The 24757-nt window shown below is 38.9% G+C and overlaps 1 protein-coding gene across 4 annotated transcripts in view; it reads left to right on the top strand.

The window, feature by feature from the left end:
- Bmpr1b (bone morphogenetic protein receptor type 1B) overlaps nucleotides 1-24757 on the top strand; it is a 301144-nt gene that overhangs the window by 28329 nt on the left and 248058 nt on the right. For 2 of the 4 annotated variants that reach the window (XM_057793229.1, XM_057793225.1), the window contains exon 1: nucleotides 3156-3195. The exons of the other annotated variants lie outside the window; for them this stretch is intronic. The gene's annotated coding sequence lies outside the window, so the exon portion shown is untranslated. Of the gene's footprint in view, nucleotides 1-3155; nucleotides 3196-24757 lie in introns of those variants that run through there. 4 annotated transcript variants of the gene reach the window in all.

The following is a 24757-nucleotide window of genomic DNA, read 5'->3' as shown; positions in this document are numbered from 1 at the left end:
GCTCTGTTAATCTAAGCTAAGATTCTCACGCTTGTGTAGCAAGCACTTGACCCATTGAACCATCTCCCCAACCTCAAGTAAATATTACTAACGAAAATGTGTGCTTTGATTCAACTTCTTTGATGAGAGTTTATAATCCCAAGGTTATTTGATATAAAGATCCCTGTTGTTGCTGTTTTAATTATTTCGCAGTAGAAAGCAGTTATGGTACAAAGGTGTTAGTGATTTCAAGCTAAATGGGTCCCCCAGTGCTCAAAGAATGTAGTATAACAAAAGGAGTCTGTACTGTCTTTTTAAGTTATGCATTCCCAGAAATATAGTTAATAGTTGCATTCTAGACAATTCTATCATCGCCACCCAAAATGTTTAATTCTATCACTTCCCTGACCTTTTCTTGTTGCTCTGAAGACATGAATCAGCACCCTTGCCCACATCTTTACTCACCACAGACCTTTGGCAGATTCTGACGCCTCGGTCCTAAGTGATAACTTTTCTGGCGACATGTGTCAGTCAGTCAAGGCCTTGGAGTGTTTAGTTGAGGAGCTGATAACCTAAGGTGTCAACTGTGGGAGAGTTTAAGAGCTGCAGGGCAAGATATGCTCTTGAGCCCTTGTGAGTGAAGAGACCAAAGCAAATCCATTCACACCGTGTGTTTGAAAGTAGATTAATGAATCTCCGTCTTGAGAACTGGCATCCACATTACTCCCTAGCAAGCACCGTGCAAAGAGCAAGCCAGAGGAGCTGTGTCTCTCAGAGATGCTCTACTCACGTGAGTCATGGTATTGAAGTGACAACACTTTGGCCCTGGGGATGTTTAGTGTCTTTCTCTGACAACCTATCTTTCTTCATCCAAGTTTAATGGAGAACATATGGAGAATGCAGTTCTCTAGTACAGACAGCATTTCGTTCACACAGATGAGGAGTGGCTGCTTGCTTCTCCTGATGGCTGAAACACCATTCCATCTGATCTGTGGAGTTGAAAAGAGGGACAGGGACAGTGTTGGATCCCAGTGCCAACTCATGCCTAAATCTCTGGAGGAGAAAATCAAGAAATTCCAGAAGAGAATGTAGGCATCAGCGTTTTAAAGAAAATTTCTAGAAAATGATTTTCCTGCAAGTGAAACTGATTTTAGACTTTAAATTTCTGGGTCCCTTCTTGTTCTGTGTGCATTTCATTGACTTCAGGATTGCGTTCTAAAATGGAATTTGGTTGGACTGATCTGGGCTAGGTGAAACGGCAGAGTGGCCCTGGGCTTTTCTCCTCTTCAATGCTGTCTTTTGTAGAAGTCATCCTTTCGTGGCTGTGTCTACCAGACTGTTTACAGGGCCTCATTGGCTAGACTAAGCTCTTTTGTAGATTCACAGATTTAGAGTCAGAAATCATTTTGTAGGCAGAACTTTTCGATTGAGACATGAAGTTTTGTTTTAGTTTAGAGTTTGTTTTGAAGAGTGTGTAGGAGATGTTTTATGCTGTTTCAGGCTGGTAAATAATCCAATCACAGAAGTTTACTTTAAGGATTATTTAGATATTTACTTGTGGTGGGAACCAAATCTATTTTAAGGTCTTTCCCTTGTTTTATTATTTTCTTTGGTTAGCAAATGGCTGGTAGGTGACTAAGACAGAGTCTATTAAGCCCTTAATTTGAGCCAACTACTCTTGTAAAGTAAGTGGGTAGTAGTGGCAGAGAGGAGTTGGATGCCAGCACTGTCTGGCTTACCTCTTCATTTATTATTGGTGTGACTTCACTCTAGTTCTTCATCACCTTTGGCCTTGAGCATACTCTCTGAAAAAGGAAAATTTCTAATGTGTTACCTTTTCTGGGTGGTTTTGAGATCGAAAAACCTAGAGTTAGTTGATTGTAATATTCCTCTTTTTTTCTGAAAATAATTCCTATCCTTTAAGGATTTGCACTTTATGAAATGGAAAAGGTTTATAGGAAAACATATTTAATGAGCAGTGAAAACTAGGATGCAACCATTGGCAGCTCTTCTCCAAAAATCACTGCTAGGAGCTCAGGAAAAGGAGAGGTGGAGTTAGGCGCCTTTTCAGGGGCTCCTGGAGGAGCTGCAGGATTTGATGTGGAGGTTCGTGTGTATGGGAGAGCAGAGAGTGGCATGGTCATAGGAGAGGCCAGAGAATCTGAGGAACACTGTGCCATTAAGCCTATGGTCCTCTTGCTAGAGTGTCCTTGCTTATTACACTTAGCATTGACTACTGCTAGAGATGGTGTTATGTGATTTAAATGTATTGTTTCTTTCATTTTTAAAACATTTGTATGTGTGTTTGTGTGCATGTGAGGCATATGTGTATGTCCATGTGCTCATGAACATGTTATAGAGCATGCATGGAGGTCAGAGGATAGCTTTTGCGTGTGATCATTCCCCTTCTTCTACCATATGGATCCCAAGGATCGGACTCAGGTGGTTGTGTCTGGTTTTCAGTTGAGACGTCTACAAGGTCTGTGTGTTATTTCTTTTTATGAATGAAACAGCTTCATGAATTAGATCACCTCCCCTTTTCTGTAGGCAATGCCATTTTCTTTCCTGAGACATTGAAAATTTGTTCAAGGACTGTTAACCTTAATTAGTGTTTGGATTTGAATTAAATTTCTGCAATTGTTTTTCTAAATAATAGAGATGTGGAAGATAGAACTTAGATTAGTGATTTGAAGAAGTATTTATATTTTCATATAAATATGAAAGAGAAAATAAAAAAATAATCTGGAAACGCCCACCATTGCTTCTCCCCTGGCATTGTGCTGGGGTTTCTAAATGAAGGGTAATTATGTTGGCAGGAGCTGTGAGTTGAATGTTAACGGGGTAAGGTTATTAAGAATTCTTGTTTCATTTTTAGACTTTGTACTGAGTCAAATTCTTTTATTTTGATTATATCACTCTATGATTTCATTTAATGTTTGTTTAAAAATGAATTACATATATAGCCAAGCAAACTGGTAAATTACTATAAAATTGTTTTATTTGGGCAGTATGCTTTCCTTATAGGCATAGTATTTGCCTACCATGAGAGTGGCTGCCAATGTTAAACTTACCTGATTTTTGGTTTGCTGCTTTCTTAGGTCATTGCTTCTTCCTTAACCCTAAGCATTTGTGGCCTAGGGCTGAGACCACAGCAAGCAGTGAGAGGCAGCCTACTGCAGAGAGGTCCCGGGGAGATTGGCTCTATCCCAGAATCAGGTAAAACTGTTGGGCCTCTTAAAAACTCCATGGTAGCTGTATTTTGTTATTTTCATCCCTAATAGTTTAGCCTAAAGTTATCTTTGTTCGTGGAGGTCAATGAAGACAGAGGTGAGTGGAGCAACATAGAGCTGGCCTTGTGTTGAACTGTGAGTGCCTGTAGGGTTTACTTAATATTTTCAGCGGAGGAACTGCGAAAGACTGAGAGCTGATACCATAGGGAGGGGTTTAATGGAAGTTTGGGTAGGACAAGAGGAGAATGTTTTGTGGGATCACAAAATTCACTTATGTAATAAGTTGGATACATGGAGAAATGTATACTGGATTTTATATATATAATTGATCCAAGATTTCAATATTTTGTTGGATTGCTTTTTGAAACATGATCTCGGAATGCAGCTCTGGCTGGCTTTGCCCCTTGACTTAACTGCCTGTGTGTGATTGCAGGTGTGTGGCGCCATGCGCAGCACACTGGACTATCTAATAAGGCTTCATTACTCATTGCTTAGCAAAGGAAAAAGTAATCCACCAGTAAGACAACTTGGATTAAGAGGTGATTGACTCTGTTGTCTTGAAAATATTACTCATTCCTCAGGTACCTCACCTGGGCCTCTCACTACTCCAAGATAGGGAGATGTATGGGGGTGTGATGGAGGAGGCAGCCCTCTGTCCCTTGTCTTTGTACTGGGGAATTTTATCTTTCCTCTAGTTGCTGTCTGCTGTGTTGCGCTTTAGTGCTTATGTTGGCCACTGATGAACTCAGCAGTCTCTTTTCAGTTCTCTCAGAGTCTCCCTTGGCTGCCTGTAGGCTCCTCTTTGACTCTTGCTAGACCCTTGGACCCTTGGACATTTGGCTGTGAACCACCCTGTAGACCACAGTGTAGAGTCTTAATATTAGTGATCTCCCTCTCAAAGGCTTTGTGGCCTTATTGGTAAATCTAAGTTCAGTTTGTCCTATGGAGCACAGTAGCATGATCAGAAGAGCTGGACTTTGGTGTCTCCATCACTTTGATATGACTCTCCTAGACGGACTGAGGTAGCCTCAAAGTCTTTCAGGGGAGAGGAGTTTGTGAACAGAATGGGTCAGTGGAGGATGTCAGTTCATCTACTTATCCTAACCTTTTTCCTTCTTTCTTTCCTTTCTTCCTTCTTCCTATCTACTTTCCTCTCCCTCCTCCCTTTTCCTTCCTTCCTTCCTTCCTTCCTTCCTTCCTTCCTTCCTTCCTTCCTTCCTTCCTTCCTTCTCTCCCTCCCTCCCTCCCTCCCTCCCTCCCTCCCTCCCTCCCTCCCTCCCTCCCTCCCTCCCTCCGTCCTTCCTTCCCTTTCTCCCCCCTTTCTTTCTTGCACTACTGGACATAGATAGAACTTCTTCTTTTCTTCTTAAAAACACAATCTTAAAAATTCTTTTAGTATTTCATTCGTGTATATAGTGTATTTCAATCCTAGTATTCCCCCCCCCATACACACTTTTTCTCCTAATTTGTCCCAGATCCACCTCCTGTTCTTCCCTTGCCTCTCAACTTCATGCCCTCTTTTCCCTCATGGACTGGAGTCCGTTTACAAGACAGGACTCCCAAGTTCACCTAAGCAGGAGAATAAAGGACTTTATGTAATCTGAAGATAATAATTTGATTTGCAAAACTCTTGCCATGCTTTTTATGAGTGTCAGAAGTTGAATATTTATTTTTTCTTGCTTAATGTCTCTTCTCTGATAAATATTAATTGTTTCAAGATGGAAGCTTGGGCCAGGTGTGGGAAGAGGCCATGTGCTTAACAAGCTACCAGGTAAAGGCCATGGTAGCACCCCATGATTCCTTCTGGAGTACAAAAGTGACTCTCACAATTGAACCAGATTTTTCCAAACTGTTTTCTGTTAAGTGTGGCTGAGGGGAAGTTTAAACCAATTCCTTCCAAATGAATTTATGGCCAGAGAGTTTATCGGTCTTTGGAGAGTCACAACAATATTGATTAACTAAAGGTCTGAAAAGTCCTGCAGTAAAATATAAAATGTGTTAAATCTTTACCAGAAAGCTTTTCTTAAAATCAAAAATTACATATCTATGGATTATGATTGGAAAATAGTTTTGCAGCTTTAGCCATATTTAACATTCATGGTGGGGTCTTGGCTGGGCCAGATAGAGCCTAAAACTAAGGAGAAATCAAAGATTTGAAAGATTATATAATATATATATATATATATTATCTATGTTTCTGTATGTATATAATGTGTGTGTATGTCTCCAAGGAATGTTACCAGACCATATGAAATTACTTTCAAAGTAGTTCAAATCCATTCACTGATGTTTACTTTGAACTGAACTCAAGGCAGAAATCATTTTCTTTGAGAACTACGTTTTGGTAATGCGGTTTATGTGATGTGGAAAGTATTTTGTGGAGCACACACCTAAGCGGTGAGCCTTTTGTTAGATCCAGCTAGCATTTTCTCTTCCGATTAAATGTGAGAGGAAAATGTTTCCCTTGGCTTCGGGCAAATGGATTTACTTAGGACCTCTTTTGTGTTAGCTCTCAGCAGATGGAGAGTAAAATATTAATAATATTTATATTTGAATAATTATGAACTTAATTATGTACAAAAAGAGCCATGATATGTACATTTCTGAAGTAATTATTAGTACTGGTTTGCGGATTTGTGGTTCTTCTGTGATTTACTAAATGAAAGGTTTTGTGTCTATACAAGGGATATAGGAAGACTTAGAAGTGTAATTAAATAGAAAATATTAGTTCTAGAAGAAATTGAAACTTGGCCTCTATATGTCATATGGGAGCAGCAAATGGGACCAAAGAAATTAACTTATCACTTTAGTCCTCCTTAATGAGCATTAAAGTAAATATCATTTAGTCTTTATTGGTAAACTGAACAATAGCACATAGGTAACTTTTCTCTTGGATAAAATATAACACTGACACTTAAGGAATTCAATTTTTAAAGAAAGATTTCTTAAGTAAAACATTATTTTCCTAAAATTGTTCGTTACCTCTAATGAGATGTATTTTGGTCACTGAAAGAAAGGCATTTGCAAACACATGAAGGAGGAATGGCCTTGCCTTCTCACTTGCTGGGAAATAAGGATTTACTTTTTTAACTGAAGATATCTGAGGTGGAGCTTGGGTCTGGGTGACCCTTCCTCCCAATAGCAGGGGTTGAAGCCTACCAGCCATAGGGAAACAAGTCTATATTACAGTTATCACTCATAATATACTGCTGTTCACCAAAGGCTGACATGGGCTATAGCTCTGACCATCAGTCTGATCGAGACGGAAGAACAACTCGAAGAGAGCAGTGGGCATATAGCTGAAGAGTGTGAAAAGTCCTGGCTTTTAACCCAGGTGTGGATCACTCTTTTCTCCTTTGTCCCAGGCTTGTTAAGTTTTGAAATATCCATATCCTCACACATACCAGCTGCTAAGGGTTATATGTAGAATGAGGAAAATGAATACATATCTAAAAAGCTTTAGCCATAATACTAATGGAACAGAAGAATATTTTCCAGATAACCTAGAAGCTCCCACTTCTCATATAGCACAATTTGTCTGATAGTCTCATAGCCTAGCTATTAATAGTTAGTCCTTTATTTTAGAATCTATTGCAAGTCAACAAATAACTTTCCAAGCAGTGCTTGTTGTGAAATGACTTGTAAGTATAGTTCAATTTACTTTGATTGCAGAAAACCAATCTCTCTTTCTTAAATCTAACCATGGCATTGTTCTTCATTACTGTGTCAAGTTGACCGTGAAACCACGTGTGTTAACTTTAGACTTAGATGGAGGGAAGCAGGGCCTGTGTAATATTCAGTATATTCTGGTAGTATTGACAGTGAGTTTCTCTGTGGTGGGCCCAGAAAGTGGGGTTTGCATTCTGTTTGCTGAGTGGCTGCTTTAGTGTCAGGCACAAAGTGAGGAATTAATTGATTAGTTGGATTGGATTAATATGCTATGATTCATTTGTGTTTGTTGATTGCTTTTGTGTGTGTATGTGTGGTAGCCATGAATGTGTTTATGAATGCTCACATGTGTGTGGGTATGTGTGTATACATATCTGTGTATGTGTGTGTAGAGGCTAATAGTTGATACTCAGTGTCTTTGTTCTCTATCTTATATATCAACACAGGTTCTCTTGCTGAAGCTGAAACTTACTGACTTGCTGGTTTTGCTGGCCAATTTGTCCTAGGGATTCCTGATCCCTGTTTCCCTGAACCCTGGGATTGCAGGTCTACCTGGCGTTTGTGTGGGTGCTGAGTGTCCAAGTTCAGTTTTTCATACATGCACAGGAAACAGTTTACAGTTTACCCATGGAGCCACTGCTTTAGCCCCTTAGTTTGGAATGATGATTTAAATCTGTTGTCAACTATCTTCAATAGGTCTATATAATGTACATATGCCCACATAATTGTATATGTGGTATACTGCAATGCAGTGTTAGAGAAGTTCCTGGTTATAAGAAAATTACCAGTTCCTATGAAATATAATGGAGTAAAACATAATTCAATCATGCAAAAGATAGTGCAATGAATAATAAGAATTTTCAAGTTACTACCTCTCAGAATCAATGAGTGTATTTGTCATAATGTAGCCTGTTGCAGAACAAGGATGCCTCAAAATAGCAATGTTCAACCATTAGGCTAAAGAAGAAATTTAATTCTATTTCACATACATTACAGAGCAGGTTTTCAGCAACTGGTTCTCTGGTTAGTGTATGAGTCAGGGATGAAGGCCAATCACACATCAAGTTTCAATAATCCTTGGTGTATATCTATGGTAGATATGATGTGCATTTAACTTTCTTTCCTTAAGGGGAAGGGTAAGGCAAGGACACTGGGCAATTCCAGATCACATAGTCTTAAGCCTGAAGATGCTTTTTTACATCTCATGGGCTGGAACCCAGACAGAGGTCCTTGATGAACTCCAAAGAATAAGAACTTCAGGCTCTCTGAATGCCAGACTGTAGATAACCAGTGCTCTCCCAGTTAGTAGCCACTCTCTGTGGATAAAGCAGTCTTAATATGTGTCCTAGTTAGCTGTAAAGATCAACTTGACACAGCATGGAGTCATCTGAGAAGGCAGGCTCCATTGCAGGATTGGACAGATCAGATTGGCCTGGGAGCGTGTCTATGGAGGAGTTCTTGATAGCCATCCATTAGGGGCCCTGCTCACAGTGGGCTGACTTTTCTCTGGGAAGGTGGTCCTGGGCTATATGATAAAGCTTGGCAAACATGAACCTGGGAGGGAGCCTCAGACAGGCTTCTTTTGTGTTTTTTTCTGTTTGTGTTCCTGCCTAGGCTTCCCTCAGTGGTGGACCTTGACCTAGAAATAAAGCCAAATAATTGTTTGCATCTCCTCGTTGCTTTGGGTCATGGTATCTGTCACAGCAATAGAGTGATGACTAGAAGAAAGTGATCACCACACTGGGATCTAAACTGAAAACTAGAATTAATGGCTCTTTTTTAAAAAAATTAGGCTTATACTGAATGCTTCATATAAATCTCCAAGCTTGAAACTGCGAGCTTCTGTATCTTGGTCATGCCATGTGGCTAGGAGGGAGCCTTAGAGTCCAACATTTTCTTTACATAAAGGCCCACCCACAACAACATTAATATGTAGAAGGTAATGATTTATTATGCTCTGTGAGCAAGTGCCAAAAAGAGTGGCACTTTTCTCTCCTAAATTGTGGTGTCAGTGTTTCCATATAAACAGAATTTTACCATATTCAGAAGTGTGAATATTTATTTCTTTCATAGAATTTATAGGTTCTGATGTAAAGGGTTCACATAGTCTTTGTTCTATTTAAAAACTTGAAAATATTTAACTCTGATCATTCAAAGATTTATGATGTGGAAGTGCTAGAAATTTTACCTAAGTGACTTCCTAACTTTTCATTTTCCAAGTTATAAGAATGTCTAAAGACATTGCTTTATTTTCTCATTGTTGGGCACTGGTTATGCACTGTGTGATTCACTCAGTTCCAGATCCCCCAGAACATCAGCCAGTGAGGACTCAGAAGCCCCTGGGCTGAGACTGTTAACTCCTGCTCACAGGGAGAAAGCAGCAAAAGGAGAGACCAATGCTTGGAAGCCACAAAGTTATCAAAAAGAAGGGCAGCATCTCTTGACCAATAGGACTTTGCTCTTACTGTGAACTGATGAGAATACACAAAGCAAAGAAGAGCAGCACCCAGATAGCAAAAGCTATGAGGAAGACGTGGAACACTGTTAGGTACTTTGGGGGCATATTATGAGAGGCTTGGCAGAGAATTGAAAGATAGCAAAATGAGAATTGAAAAGATAGCAAGATGTACAATTGGGTAATATATTTTACCCAAGCTATGATTTTGTTTTAAATGTAGTCTACCTATTGCATCATCAAGGAAACAAAGTAAGTTAAAATATATAAGAATACTAACAAAACTTTTGCTGTTTTTTACTGTGAGAGCATTTGATATTTCACTTTTAAGAATTTACTTCATATAAGAATTTTATCCACTATTCTAATTCTATTAAATTGTTAATTGAAATATTTACAAGGCATCAAGGTATGTTTGCAAATGATCTAGGTTATAGAGCTAGAGGATAAAATCACTATTAGTGTGGAGTTGCCACTCTGTCCAGGATGACAGACAGCTTATCAGATAAATGATAAAATGTCCATGGAGGCAGGATGTGCTAAGAGTTATGGAGACATGCACAGAAAGGGACATGTTCTAGGTGAGGGGTTTGCTGTTTTAGAAAGAGCGTCTGAAGTATGTCACTCAGAAAAGGTGACCTCTGAAGAGAGCCCTGAAAGTAGTGAGGCAGAAACTGTGTGAACTTGTCCCAGAGGTATTGAATACCAAGGGTCAAGACCCATGAGTACTGGCTAGTCGTCATGGTGGTGTGCCGGGACAAGAATGACACGGGCTGTGGAAGGAGATAATGCCTCTGAGGGAAATGGAGGACACAACAATGGAGTCCTGCTATCATCAAGATCTTGGCATTTTCTGTGGATTAAATAGGTTGAAGAGTTTTAAGTAGAGGTGTGATGTCATCTCGGTTTAGCAGTGATAGTTTTAGCGCACATGTTAAAAGTAGACTGCAGTGATCTAAGGTGGGAGGCAATGAAGAGGTTACCTTAGCAATGAATGCAGTTAGGAGAGAGAGAATGGTGGAGAAGGCAGGCTGATAGTGGAGGTGATGAGCAGACCCTCCTCTCTATTTGACAGCTCTGACGTGGTGTGAGGGATTGGAGATGACACCGGGCTCTTGTTTTCTAGACAAAAGAATAGTCTTAACACGTCAAGATAGGGAATGCAAGAATGTGTTTGGAGGCATAGGCAATCGATTCTGGCCATCTTAAATTGCTGTGTCTATAAGCTATGTGGGTAGAGTTGCCAAGTAGGCAGCTGTACATACAAGTGTGAAGGTCAAGGGAGAAATCTGAATATGTTGTGATTGTATTTGGAGAATAGCGTTAATGAAAAGCTGATAGCAGGAAATTTCAAATTACTCAAACACTTATAGAATTATAGCATTAAACACAGGTTGAGGTACAAGGACAAGAAAAGTAGATTTCTTGTGCCAGTGTGTATTTCTCAGAGACTTTCATGTTTTATTCATAGTCTCTTAAAATTGTTTACAGACTGCTATTTTTATAAATGGCAAGGAGTATTTAAGAGATGGCTCTTGTTTAATTTGAGTTTAGGAAGTAAGCTTTCCTAAGTCCATGGCGTGACTACAGTTGTAATAAACATCACACTTAGGATGTTTACTGCTAAGTGTGAGTTTTTGACAGGGCCACATTTGAATGCCAAAGAGCCAAATTGCTTAGTTGTTAGTGAAGGCTGTCGAATGTGTAGTAGATAGACCCCTTGGTTTATCAATTGGATGAACTTATGCAAATAACTTACTATTCCTCTGTCTTGTCTTCTAATTAGTAAGCCAGAGACAATGCCTAGTACACAAAAGTTGTAAGAATTAAGTGAGTTAAAGGATTTAAAATGCCTGGCGTCACGCTGGGTACAGAGTAAGGATATAAATGTTAGCTGTTACTATCTGTTGTTTACAGTACGTCAAAACAGTCAAGGTACTTTGCAGATGTTATTGTATTGGAAGATTTTAAACTTTATTTTCACACAAAATAATAGCACAAATGGAAAAGTGAATTTAACAATCAGTTATGTGAACTCAGCCACCTCAAATTAATGGGTTTTCTCCTTTATTTCTGTACCCTTCTTGGTCCTGCTCGTCCAAATAGTTACCCTGTTGTCATCTATACTGCAGTGTGGTGATAGTGATTCTGTAATTTTTAAGGTGACAGAAATGACTCTGTCATGTGTGTCTGTTGATGGGCCTTGGAAGTATTTTAACTGTCGATGGTGCTGTTGTGAATGACACACATTTTCCGGCAAGTAGCTTTCCCTTCGTACTTACTTTCCCGTGTCATACCCACTCAAAGGTGGGACTGCCGGGCAGGTTCTGTGTGAGTCTTCATCAGTATCGTTTTGTCACAGTTCTTTGAAAATAGCAGCCTACCCTCTTAGCATTGATGATACTTTAATTTTGTTAACTGTGAGAGTCTTGGGGATATCCATAATCATACTAGTTTTTGTTTCACTGGTTTGAGACAGTGTGAGGAACGCGGATGCTGGAATTTGGTTGACTGAATCATACCCATTTGATGTCAGCATCTTGGGAGATTGTCTTGGTTACTCTAAGCACTGACTTCTTCATCTGGTCCAGAGACTGTGACTCATCACAGGCGGGCGCTTGCAGTTGTAAGGAATGAGTGAGGGCTAGCCTGTGACTCGCCTACAGAACTCTAGTCTCACGTGTGTAACCCCTGCGTTCTGTCCCCAGGACTTAAATGGGAAAACTAAAATCAAAGGAGAAAAGAGATGAGTAAAAATAGCAGAGTTCGTCATATTTTATAAGAGCATGACATCCGACAGCTTCCACCTGCACTTCAGTGTTTTAGCAAGCTGGAGTTACATTGTTTTTTAAAAAAAATCAAGTTTGATGTTTTCTTGTGCTTTCATTTCTTCTGTTTGAGCCACCTTCACTTCTTCACATATTCAACAAAACATTGGGTTTTGTGCTAGTATATGTATGGTGTGAATTGTCATCATGAATCAAAATATGAATTGAGAATACATGTGAGATTTCTCTCTTGAAAACCTAATACTTTAAAGCTAGTAATCTGTATAGATTGTTGGCTCTTGATGACTGTGTGGCTGGCCGTAAGCTGTGAGTGAACAAACTATAGTTTACTGCTGCTCTCTAGAATGATAAGAGAATATCTTCTATACATTGCTGGCTTGGGGAAAGATGACAGTATTGCCTATACCTAGATCTTTATCATTCTCACACCATTCTTGACCGATATTGTTGAATGCATTGTATACCAGAGACTGTATTTTTAAATGCTTCAGCATTCTGTATTGCACTGATTTCTTTTTAGTTTCTATGTATTCCTATGGAAAACAAAGATACTATTTATAATGTTTATGATTTTTTTTAAGACAGGTTCCAGGTTGGCTTTGAACTTGCTACTTAGTCAAGGCTCCACTTGCCTCTCCCTTTAGAGTATAAGGATTACAGGCATGTACCATCATCATGCCCAGATGAGCTGGTTCTAGGAATTGCATTATTGCCACTCATTTAACTTTCTAAAATGTTAAATGTATAGAGGTTATTCAACTTAGTACCATTAATATTATGAAGAAAAGCAAGCAATTCAATTAATGTCTTTAGCTGGAAAATGAAAGGACAAAGGTAATTTCCTTATGTTGTCTGTTTGAAGACAGAGCTATGGTTTGACTCTGTGCCCTCCGATTTGTATGTTCAAACCAAATGGCCAGTGTGAGGTGGTTAAGTCATGAGGGCAAGAGGCTCTCAAAGCAGTTGAGAGTGCTGCTCCTTTCTGTACCCTGCTCTAGTGTTCCTTTTGTTTGGTAAGTCACCAACAAGATGCTGGAATCGGAGAGTAGCCTTTCCTAGACACTGCCTTCTTGTTCCCTCTGTCTTGGATTCTCCCACATCTAGAAATGAGTGAAACAAATCTCCATTGTTGTATTAGTTACTTTTGCATAATTGTCACCAAATATCTGGCAGAGATGAGGCAAAAAAGACATATTCCAGCTGTTGTAGAACCTAAGAGTTCATCGTTTTGGGGAAGTTATGGTGGAACAGCTACATTCCTATTAGGGTTTGGCAAATGCTTTTGACATCATGAAGACAAGTAAGCCTTGCATCAAATAGAAAAGGGGCAAGGACAACATACTGCCAGTGACCTAAAATGCTATCTTAATACATGTTTTAGTCTTTTGAGAACAGCTCCTTACTTAGGTGTCATAATCACTATACGGGCTAGGTATTATCATCTCCCTGTTTTACTCATAAGGGAACTGAAATGCTCTTGCTGTAGGCTAGGCAGGGGTATGAGGTGGAGCTGTGCCTAGCTGGTGTACACTCAGTTTTTAGCTTCCAGGTTACACTTCTTAGCCAAGGAGCACCTGCTGTGTCAGAGGCTTTTCCAGGTACTGGCAATAAGGAAGTCCCCAGAGGAAAGAGGAGAGAGGATCTCTTGCAGATCGTACATCCTCGTACAACTTCTAAGAACTTTAAAATGCTCTCGGATCTTAGTCAAGATCACATGTCTTCGTAAATATCTTATCACTGTGCCATTGTTCATCCTGTGTCACGGCTTAGAATTGTGAACAATTAAAATATCCTTCCTTTGAAAATGCTCATCTGTACTGATTTTGTGTAAAGTTAAATTAGTGGGTCTTCGCAGAAAAGAATTCCATATTCATTATCTAGATTTTCTCAAGCCTGTTTAGTCTGATATAGGTTTAGCTTTGCATCAGACTACTGTCTTATAGTCAGAGCTTCCTTAGTCTTAGGGCAACAGGGTCAAATGTATTTCCTCTTCTTTTTTTTCCTAATGTAGAAAAACTCAATTACTCGGATGGTTTTTCTCTACATCCACGCTTGCAGTTTCTTTTCTTGGCATCCTACTCCAGGAGACCTGCTAAGCTGTACAAATAGCCATTGCACTAAGCTATTAAGATTTGAGCGTAAACTATTACTAATAGCATAGCGAGCTGCCCACTCTGATGCCAGGTGTGTCGTAGCGGCAGTGTCAGCGTGCACTCCAAATGAGGAGTCTTTGGAAGTTTTAGGCACCAGGTCACAGCCAGTAGAAGTATTTTTAGCCCTGGGTCCTTTCAGCACCCTTTCCAGTCACACCACTTGAACAGCTGTTTACTCTGACTGTGTGTAAACAAGCTCCCCCCCCCCTCCTCCCTGAGGACTTGGATTGGAGACCCTTATTCGGCCCTTCACAAATATAGCACTGGCTGTGACCTTTCCCTCTAATCTGGACCCTCTTGAGATTTTTCAAGCACATGCTGACAGGGATTGTGTGAGACTATGTAAGTATCTGCTTGAGGACAAGGAGCAAACCTTTTAGCGATGGCTCGCCAGGGCTCTTGGACACCCTTGGCAGTCCCTTCAGAGTGGAAGAAATTCGCCTAACACGTTAAAAAAAAATGTTGGTCTGAAGTGTTTTACTCAGTTCCTCTTAGAAGGGAACGGGCACTGCCAAAATGAACCGTTCCTAAAACACTGCCATTCTGCATTTACCATGCTCATTAGCCCTTAACCTCCTGATTAGGGAGCGTCTCTATGCATCTACTTGTCCAGATTTACTTTCAGTGTTAGCCACTAAACTAAGACCCTTGAAGCTTGGGAGTGCATCTTCTTCAGTGAGTTCTTCCTAAACCCCCCTCCATGAGGGTCATCCAAACTCCCTGGTGGAAAGGGCATCATGATTCTCCAAGGGTACTACGTCTTGACTGTGGGGATGAGGAATTCAGATTCGGTGGTCAGATTTCAAAGGCTGTGGTTTATCCCCACCCCAATCAGTTGCTATTAGATATATTTTAAAAGTCAGAACAAGTCATCTACAAAATCCCTGTTGTTTCCTTGGAAAACCATACACAGCTCCAAATTCCCAGAGATTGGCCACTTGAATGACTGACCCCCTGTTGTGTGTCTCTCTTTGGATCCCACACGCTCCTTGGCTATAAGAGCACTAAGGGAGGATTATTTTGTTTATTTACTTTGTTGATTGTTTACTCTCAGAACCATCCTGTGTGTTCCATGAAAAAGGGTTTTTTTCCTCTTTTTAAATTGATTTTTATTGAGCTCTGCATTTTTTCTGCTCCCCTTCCTGCCTCTCCCTTCCCCTTCAGCCCTCTCTCAAGGTCCCCATGCTCCCAATTTACTCGGGAGATCTTGCCTTTTTCTACTACGCATGTAGATTAAATCCATGTATGTCTCTCTTAGTTTGTTGTCTAGGTTCTCTGCGATTGTGATTTGTAGGCTCGGTTTTCTTTGATTTATGTTTAAAAACTACTTATGAGTGAGTACATGTGATAATTGTCTTTCTGGGTCTGGATTATCTCCCTCAAAATGATGTTTTCTAGCTCCATCCATTTCCCTACAAAATTCAAGTTGTCTTTTTTTGTTTTTACTGCTGTGTAGTACTCCATTGTGTAAATGTACCACATTTTCCTTATCCATTCTTTGGTCAAAGGGCATTTAGGTTGTTTCCAGATTCTGTCTATGACAAAAAAGCTGCTGTGAACATAATTGAGCACATGTCCTTGTGGCACGATTGAGCATCCTTTGGATATATATCCAAAAGTGATAATGCCGAGTCTTGAGGAAAGTTGTTTCTTAATTTTCTGAGAAATCGCCACACTGACATCCAAAGGGGCTGTACCTGTTTGCATTCCTACCAGTAATGCAGAAGTGTTCCCTTTACCTCCCACAACCTCTCCGGCATAAGTTTTGATCAGTGTTTTTGATCTTGGCCATTCTGACAAGTGTAAGATGGAATCTCAGAGTTGTTTTGATTTGCATTTCCCTGATGACTAAGGAAGTTGAACATTTCCTTAAGTGCCTTTCAGCCATTTTAGATTCATCTGTTGAGAGTTCTCTGTTAAGGTCTGTACTACACTTTTTTATTGGATTATTTGTTCTTTTGGTGATCAGTTTTTTGAGTGTTTTGTGTATTTTAGAGATCAGACCTCTGTCTGATGTGGGGTTAGTGAAGATCTTTTCCCATTCTGTAGGCTGTTGTTTTGTTGACTGTGTCCTTTGCTTTACAGAAGCTTTTCAGTTTTAGGAGGTCCCATTTATTAATTGTTTCTCTCAGTGTCTGTGCTACTGAGGTTATATTTAGGAAATAGTCTCCTGTGCTAATGCGTTCAAGTGGACTTTTAACTTTTTCTTCTATGAGGTTCAGTGTGGATGGCTTTATATTGAGGTCTTTGACCATTTGTACTTGAGTTTTGTGCATGGTGATAGATATGGGTCTATTTTCATTATTCTACATGTTGATATACAATTATGCCAGCACCATTTCTTAAATATGCTTTTTTTTCATTTGATATTTTTTGCTTTTTTGTCAAAATCAGGTGTTTGAAGGTGTGTGAATTAATATCCGGGTCTTTGATATTGTTCCATTGCCTTTCTGTCTGTTTTTATGCCAATATCAGGCTGTTCTCAGTATTGTAGCTCTGTAGTAGAGTTTGAAATCAGGGATTGTGATGACTCCAGAAGTTAAATAGACAAACCTTTATCCAAACTAACCAAAAGGCAGAGAGAGAATATCCAAATTAATAAAATCAGAAATGAAAAGGGGGACATAACAACAGATATGGAGGAAATACAGAGAATTATCAGGTCATATTTCAAAAACCTGTACTCCACAAAATTTGAAAATTTAAAGGAAATGGACAACTCTCTGGATAAATATCACTTACCAAAATTAAATCAAGACCAGATAAGCAAATTAAACAGACGTATAACTGCTGAATAAATAGAAATAGTCATCAATAGTCTCCCAACCAAAAATAGCCCAGGACCAGATGGTTTCAGCTCAAAATTCTATAAGAGTTTCAAAGAAGATCGAATACCAATACTTCTCAAATTGTTCCACACAATTGAAACAGAAGGAACATTGCCAAACTCTATTTATGTGGCTACAATTACCCTGATACCCAAATCATAGAAAGAAATTACTAAGAAAGAGAATTACAGACCAATCTCACTCGTGAACATTGATGCAAAAATACTCAATAAAATACTGGCAAATCGAATCCAAGAACACATCAGAACCATCATCTACCATGATCAAGTCGGCTTCTTCCCAGAGATGCAAGAATTGGTCAATTTACAAAAATCTGTCAATGTAATCCACCATATAAACTGAAAAATAAAAACTACAAAATCATCTCATTAGGTGCTGAAAAAGCGTTTGACAAAATACAACATCCTTTCATAATAAAGGTCTTGGAGAGAGCAGGGATACAAGAAACATACCTAACATACTAAAGGCAATATACAGCAAGACAACAGCCAACATCAAACTAAATGGAGAGAAACTCACAGCGATTCCACTGAAATCATAAACAAGACAAGGTTGTCCACTCTCTCCATATCTATTCAATGTAGTTCTTGAGGTCCTAGCTAGAGCAATAAGACACCAAAGGAGATCAAGGGGATACAAATCAGAAAAGAAGTCAAACTCTCACCATTGGCTGATGATATGATAGTTTACATAAGTGACCCCAAAAATTCCACCAAGGAACTTCTATAACAAACACTTTCAGTAATACAGTAAAATAGCAGGATACAAGAGTAACCCAAAAAATTCAGTAGCCCTCCTGTACACTGATGATAAAAGGGCTGAGAAAGAAATCAGAGAACTATCACCATTCACAATAGCCACAAATAGCATAAAATATCTTGGAGTAAATCTAACCAAACAAGTGTAAGACTTGTATGACAAGAACTTTAAATCTTTGAAGAAAAAAATTGAAGACACCAGAAAGTGGACAGATCTCCCATGCTCTTTGGTAGGTAGAATTAACATAGTAAAAATGGCAATCTTACCAAAAGCAATCTACAGATTCAATGCAATACCCATCAAAGTCCCAGCAAATTCTTCACAGACTTCAGAAGAACAATACTCAACTTCATATGGGAAAGAGAAAAAAAAAAAAACCAGGATAGCCAAAACAATCCTGAGTTAGGGTTTTAAACTACTCAGTGCCTTATGACTGAACACGCTTTGCTCATAGAAATATGGTAACAATTTATAACAGAAGCCTGTTAGCCAATGTCTTAATGAGATGATAACTCTTAAGGTCACTTGTCTTAAAGGGAAATTGTACTTTAGGTTATAAAATAACAATGTGGGTTACACAGACACGTTTTCAGTTCTCCCGTGTAGGTGTTAGCCAGATCACACAGATAACAAATTGAAACTCATGAATTAAACACTCATTTTAGTTTTAGCACTAACTTCAACAACATAACATGTGTTGCTACAATTCCACTTCTCAGAAATAAGGAACTCATAATAATTAGAATAATAGAGTCTAAGAGAGGTCATTTGCCTTCACAATGTTGTTTTAACTCTTACCAGCTGTGACAGGGCACGCCACAATGGTTCCTTCCATTTTCTAGAAGCTTTCAAAGCCTCTGTTTATAAACTGGAGCCCATACTTATGTGTTCCTGGATTAGCACTTCAGAATTTCATGTTTACTCATGTATTTCACAACTCTCTTTAATATGCTCTCAAGCTTCCTCAGACTTATTTGTGTGGCATACAGTTGCCCTTAACTACATAATCTACGCTGACTTTCTTTTGAAATTAAGTTTATTGCCACTGAAAACTGTTGCAAAAATAAAGCCAAAAGGTGTTACAATTTACTAATTGAAAACATGTATTCTCAAGCTCATACGTATTAGTAAACACATCAGAGGTAGGTTTTATTTAGTTGTTTTGAAGTTTAAGAAGAATTTAATAACTGCAAACTTTTTCAGAAAGCAATTTTAGTTAAAACTTACCTAGGATATACGTGAATGTTTTTCTTATAATTTTTTTTCCTTTTTTTGTAATACAAAGCATAATACATGCAAATGAGTTAAAGTTTGACTTGAGATACTGTTCCAAGTGGTTACTGCAGTTAGAAGATCTTTAAAAAACGACTAGGAGTGGTGAGGAGTCTTTCATACTCCTTCCTTGATAATGAGAGAGTTCTGGGTTCTGGCCTGTAGCTGCTGAGTCACACTTACTATGGGCTCATTGCTTATTATCTTAACTCTGATTATGCTACAGTAGCCAGCTAGGTAATTTATCAAGAACATGGATGTGATGGCCTACAGTTCTGGAGGATGGGACATGCCCACAACTGTTGGGGTCTTTCTGGCGTTGTCATCACATAGCAGAAGGCCAAATTTATATGAGACAGAAGGTTGCTGAGTCATCCTTTTGTTGCATTAAGCAATTTCCAAATGCCCCATCTTTCAACATCATTGTAATGGCAACCAAATTCCAACATGCATGTTGGAGAAGAAAGCTATTCAAGTGATAGCACTCTTTTTTTTTAATATTTATTTATTTATTTATTTATTTATTTATTTATTATATATACAATATTCTGTCTGTGTGTATGCCTACAGGCCAGAAGAGGGCACCAGACCCCATTATAGATGGTTGTGAGCCACCATGTGGTTGCTGGGAATTGAACTCAGGACCTTTGGAAGAGCAGGCAATGCTCTTAACCTCTGAGCCATCGCTCCAGCCCAAGTGATAGCACTCTTTAAACTATTATTTTACTTGGATCAAGAACTCCTAAAAAGCAGAAAGCACTTTTATTTTTGCAATACAAAGTTCCCAACACATCAGGCATAGGTAAATGTGGTTGGATTTCTATAGACTGATAACATTATAGGAAAAGGGGCGTGTGGAAATCAGAGAAGAATGTGGAGGAAGACAGATAGGGCTGAAGAGAAAGGGTGGCGAGGAGAGGACCAGCTGCCCCTCTTTCCACTCTTCTTCATGTGAGATAGGACATCAGTTCCTTGGCCTGTGGGGATGTTATCTTTTACTCTCATCTGCATGTATCTAGCAGTGATGTCTGTGAAAATGATTGCTTTGGCCTGAGATGGGTTTGCAAGGCTAGTCAAGTATCACTGCCATAGCCTTGGTTCCTTGGCAACCAGTCTTCCTATGGTTATGTTCTACATGGTCTCTATGGAAACGTGCCTTCCTCACGGCTGCTGAGTGCAAAAGTCACGGAGTGCAAAGTTGCTTTGGTATTCAAACTCCTGTTCTTCCATAGTGTAACATTTTTGCTGACTGAGCTATAAATGATGATTATGCTTGAATGGGAAGTGATATTTCTAAAGCGTATTTTAGAAAGAGTTATATTTTTGATTCATGGTTACAAGCTAATTTTTGGTACCAGTGCTAGGCAAACATTTCCACAGGCAACCATTGTTTATGCCAAAGTACAAATCTTCCTCTTAAGCAGAAATTTCTTAAAATGCTTTGTTGAAATACTTTCAAAATAATTTATTATTGAGACTATGGTGTTCTTTCTGAGTTCCCATCCCAAATTAGCAACCCCAAAGAACAGCAGAAGTGCTTAAGGAATTCTGAGATGCAGCTGGTTAGTTCAAGGGATGGGATCCTTTGGTTGTTGGGGATTAGTGGAAGAACTGGTTTAATGGAAAATTAGCCTTGGTTCTCTTCCCATACCCACTCCTCTCCTGGTGGGTTTTCAGATGCCATGCATTGGGCAGGTTTGAGTTGGAGGAAAGTCTGGTGTTTGGAACTGTGCTTTGGGGAGCCCCTCATTCCAACCTGGACAACTCTTGACTAGGAAGTGTTTCTCAGAGACAAGTAACCAAGGAAGAGGAATTAATGATCAGAGTTGATGAATTAAGTAACAGTGTACACTGCTGGCAATGCCCTCTTTCTGACAAAGCACCTGTGTTGTATTTACTTCTCAGGTCTGGTTTCTCTCCAAGATTTAACAGAACAAAGATTACATGTGTCTATCTGAGCAACCCATAGGATGAATAGATTCCCTTAATCTTGTAGTCCTTTCATTTCAAACTCCATTGGGGTCACAGCTCAGTTAGTAGAGTGCTTATCTAACCTGCTGGAAGGCTTTGATCCTTCTGACCACATGCAAGCAAGTGTGCAAGAGCACACTTAGAATTTCAGCACTCAAGAGGTAGAGGCAGGGGGACCAGAAGTTCAGGGCTATTTTCTGCAACATAGCAAGCTTAAGACTAGCCTGACCTATGAGTTTCTCTCTCAGAAGAGAAACCAAAAACAGAGGCTGGCAGGTTGACTCAATGGGGAAAGATGTTTGTTATTAAGATTGATGACCCAAATTCAATCCTGGTGAAAAGAGAGTAGTTTTCTTTTGATCTCCATACACGTATGCACACGCGTGCCCATACACACAGACACACACACTCATAATGTATTTAAAATTTTAAAAAGGAAACAACAAAAACCTTGCCTCATTTGGTATTTAAATTACCTTCAAAGTTACAGTGATGTAGATGTTAAAGGGTTTGATTGGGCTGCTCACTCAATAGTCAAAAACGTAAGCTGATTTGTTCAAATTTTGCTGTTTTATTTTAGTACGCTCCTAACCCTTTCATTTCTTCGCTGGACCTTGTTTGAACAGAAACAGTGTCTTAGCTGACGATTAAGCACTATAACTACCTCACTGTTTAGCCTAAAATGCAGACAATAAAGTAGTAGATCCTTTAACACTATCCAAACTGACATGTTTTAAAACATGCTAGTTACTTAGAGTTTTAATAGAATAACTAAATTATAGAATAATTTTACTGTATGTATAGCATGTATCAATTAGTTCTGATTTATAAATTGAGAACTTTTAATTATGAAATGAGATAGAACCTTAATTAGAACATAGAATTTATATACTCACATATGCACACACATGGGCACACACACACAGAAAATGATAATAAACAAAACTGTTATATTTTTGTTAAATATGGAAGTTGACATTATTTTCAGTTAAATAATTTTTGTTAGTAAATTTTTATTTTGGTCTGTGAATATAATAAAATTACACATGGTATTCACATTTATCTTCCAGTTTCTATTTCGTATCAATTTCAGTGATTGCAAGTTGTACTTTTGGATGTAACTGGAAAGCCTTCAGTCAGGCGTTTTATATTGTATCAGGTAGGGTGATTTGGACACAAGAGGTATAGCATCTCCTTTGAGTGGTATAACATCTCCTTTGAGTGGCTGCCCAAGTTGTGTGGGTGCCAGAGAGGCTCAGAATATCATTGCAGACTCTGGAACTATGCCCATCCCAAATTAGCAACTCCAAAATGACTTGTGGAGAGGGAAGGGAACAGTTTATATCTAATCTCTGCCATTCCATGTTGGCTCCATCTTGTGGTGTCAGTGCCAGACATACACACACACACACACACACACACACATATACACACACACACACACACACACACTGGCTGAGACCTTAGAACTTTCCATAGGGGCCCCACAGTGGACTTACCTTTCCTTCTGCAAGACTTGGGCCACTTTTCCTCAACACATCATTGAGAAGAAAGAAAAAGAAGAATGATTGACTTAGGTTTTTTGTTTTTTGTTTTTTTGGTTTGGAAATAGTAAACAAGAGATGCTGGCAGACCCAGCAAGCCTACACCATGGTTGTTAAGGTGTGGTAACAAAATGAATCTCATTGCATATGAATCAAAACACTTTCACAAGAAAGAAAAAAGAAAAAAAATAAACCTCCATAAGTGCCCTTTACAATTGTAAAGAATTAAAAATACTTAACAGAGAATCTATTTTTTCAAGATATCTAAGTGTTGGGCCCAGGCATTCAATACATTTTTTTAGGCTTTTGTATTAAGGATAGAAATTCTTTCCTCATGGCATTGAATATTGGAATAGGATATGGAAGTTTATTTTTTACTGTAAAAAAAGAATTTCACAGGAAGAATATGAATTTGTCTTTTTCTTTATTTAATAATTTCTATCCAAAAGATAAATGAATTGATGGAACATTACCAAATGTAGGATTTTGGTCTTTGAAGGCCTATTTGTGAAGCATAAGCAGGCATTATTTCCTTGAATATGGCCTTGTGTGGTGCTTGGCTGTCGTGCCTTGGTGGAGAGCTGATGGGAGGCCTGAAGGGTCACTGCTGAAGTCGTTTTCCTGTCGGATGCAGTCTTTGCCTCCACAGCCATGGGGTCATCTTGTCACCTGCAGGGTAGGGACTGGGGACCTGACCGCTTTTGGTGTCACCCCTTCCTCCATGCAAGGCCTTCCCACCACGTCCTTGCCCTCACTGCTTAGAGTCTAGGTTGTTTGTTCCAGATGTTCTCTTTATAAAAATATGGGATCATTGTGGTTCTGATAAACACCCCTTTATGTTCTATTATTTGTTGTCATTCTGAAGTGTTTATAAAAAGAACGCAATAGGTGTATTATCTGGGGAATACCAGTAGATGAAATACCTCTGGAAACTTCTGCATAATAATAAAAAATGGAACCAGATACATAATTGCTCTCCAACTTCCTGTCCAAAATCTGATATTAGTGATTTAGGAAACTTGCCTTCTGCCTTTACAGAAGAAAGATACATATATACTTATAATATTAAATAGTTGAAGCTGAAATGAGTAGTTTTCCTCTGGTCATGACGACTTAAAAATCTTATATTTCAAAGAGTAACAATTTTACCTATAAAATATAGGAATTAAAGCCACTGCCAAGAAGATGTATATTTCTTAATTAAAATTTCTATGATTAAAATTGTATACTATTACTTTAAAAATGATTCATTATGTAGAGCTCAATAAAAATCAATTAAAAAATGATTCATTGGGGCTGGAGAGATGGCTCAGCGGTTAAGAGCATTGCCTGCTCTTCCAAAGGTCCTGAGTTCGGTTCCCAGCAACCACATGGTGGCCTGCAGGCAGACACAATATTGTACACATAATAAATAAATAAATCTTAAAAAAATGATTCATTAACAAAATAAACTCTCAAATACTGAATTCTAAAACAAAAGCAACCCCCCCATAAGTTAACAGGAAGTCTTTTTGGTTTTTTTTCCAGTATAAAATGTGATTTAACTTGGCTTATTAAAGCTAACTGTTGCTAAAATGGTGCTGTGTAACAGGCCTCCCTCCCATATTCCTCACTATTCCTGTGCCTCTCTGGTTTAATTAGCCGAGGCTTGACCAGTCAAGCACCTTCCTTTGCAGGGTGTGAGTTTAAGGTGGTCATTCCTCTGTCTGTACATTATTTATAATTGTAAAAAAAGGTCAGTTTGCTCTTTGGATATCTAAAAAAATCCTGTAAAAATAAAGTGTATGTAAAGGACAAAGCTCTCCTTTTTGTACACATCTGCATTTCTGTTTACAAATTATTGCCTTTCATTCATTCTTCCCAGATCCAACAAGAAAGAGATGAGTTAGTGTGATCCAGGCACGAGGTTAGGCACTTGAATTTACAAATCTCTCAGATAACTTCTTGGCTAAGGTCCCTTAACTGCTTGCTAGTGTCTTTGCTCCCACTCACCCCGCCTTTTATCCCCTCTGTCCTATTATTATGGAAGCCTGTAACAGTCAGCTTCTGACGGAGCACTACTTGAAAGGATTTTACCGTGAAACAGT

This window comes from Chionomys nivalis, chromosome 18 (assembly GCF_950005125.1).
Source record: "Chionomys nivalis chromosome 18, mChiNiv1.1, whole genome shotgun sequence".
Taxonomy (NCBI): Eukaryota; Metazoa; Chordata; class Mammalia; order Rodentia; family Cricetidae; genus Chionomys; species Chionomys nivalis.
Note: the sequence above shows the minus strand (reverse complement) of the source record. Positions and strands in the feature narration are given on the sequence as shown.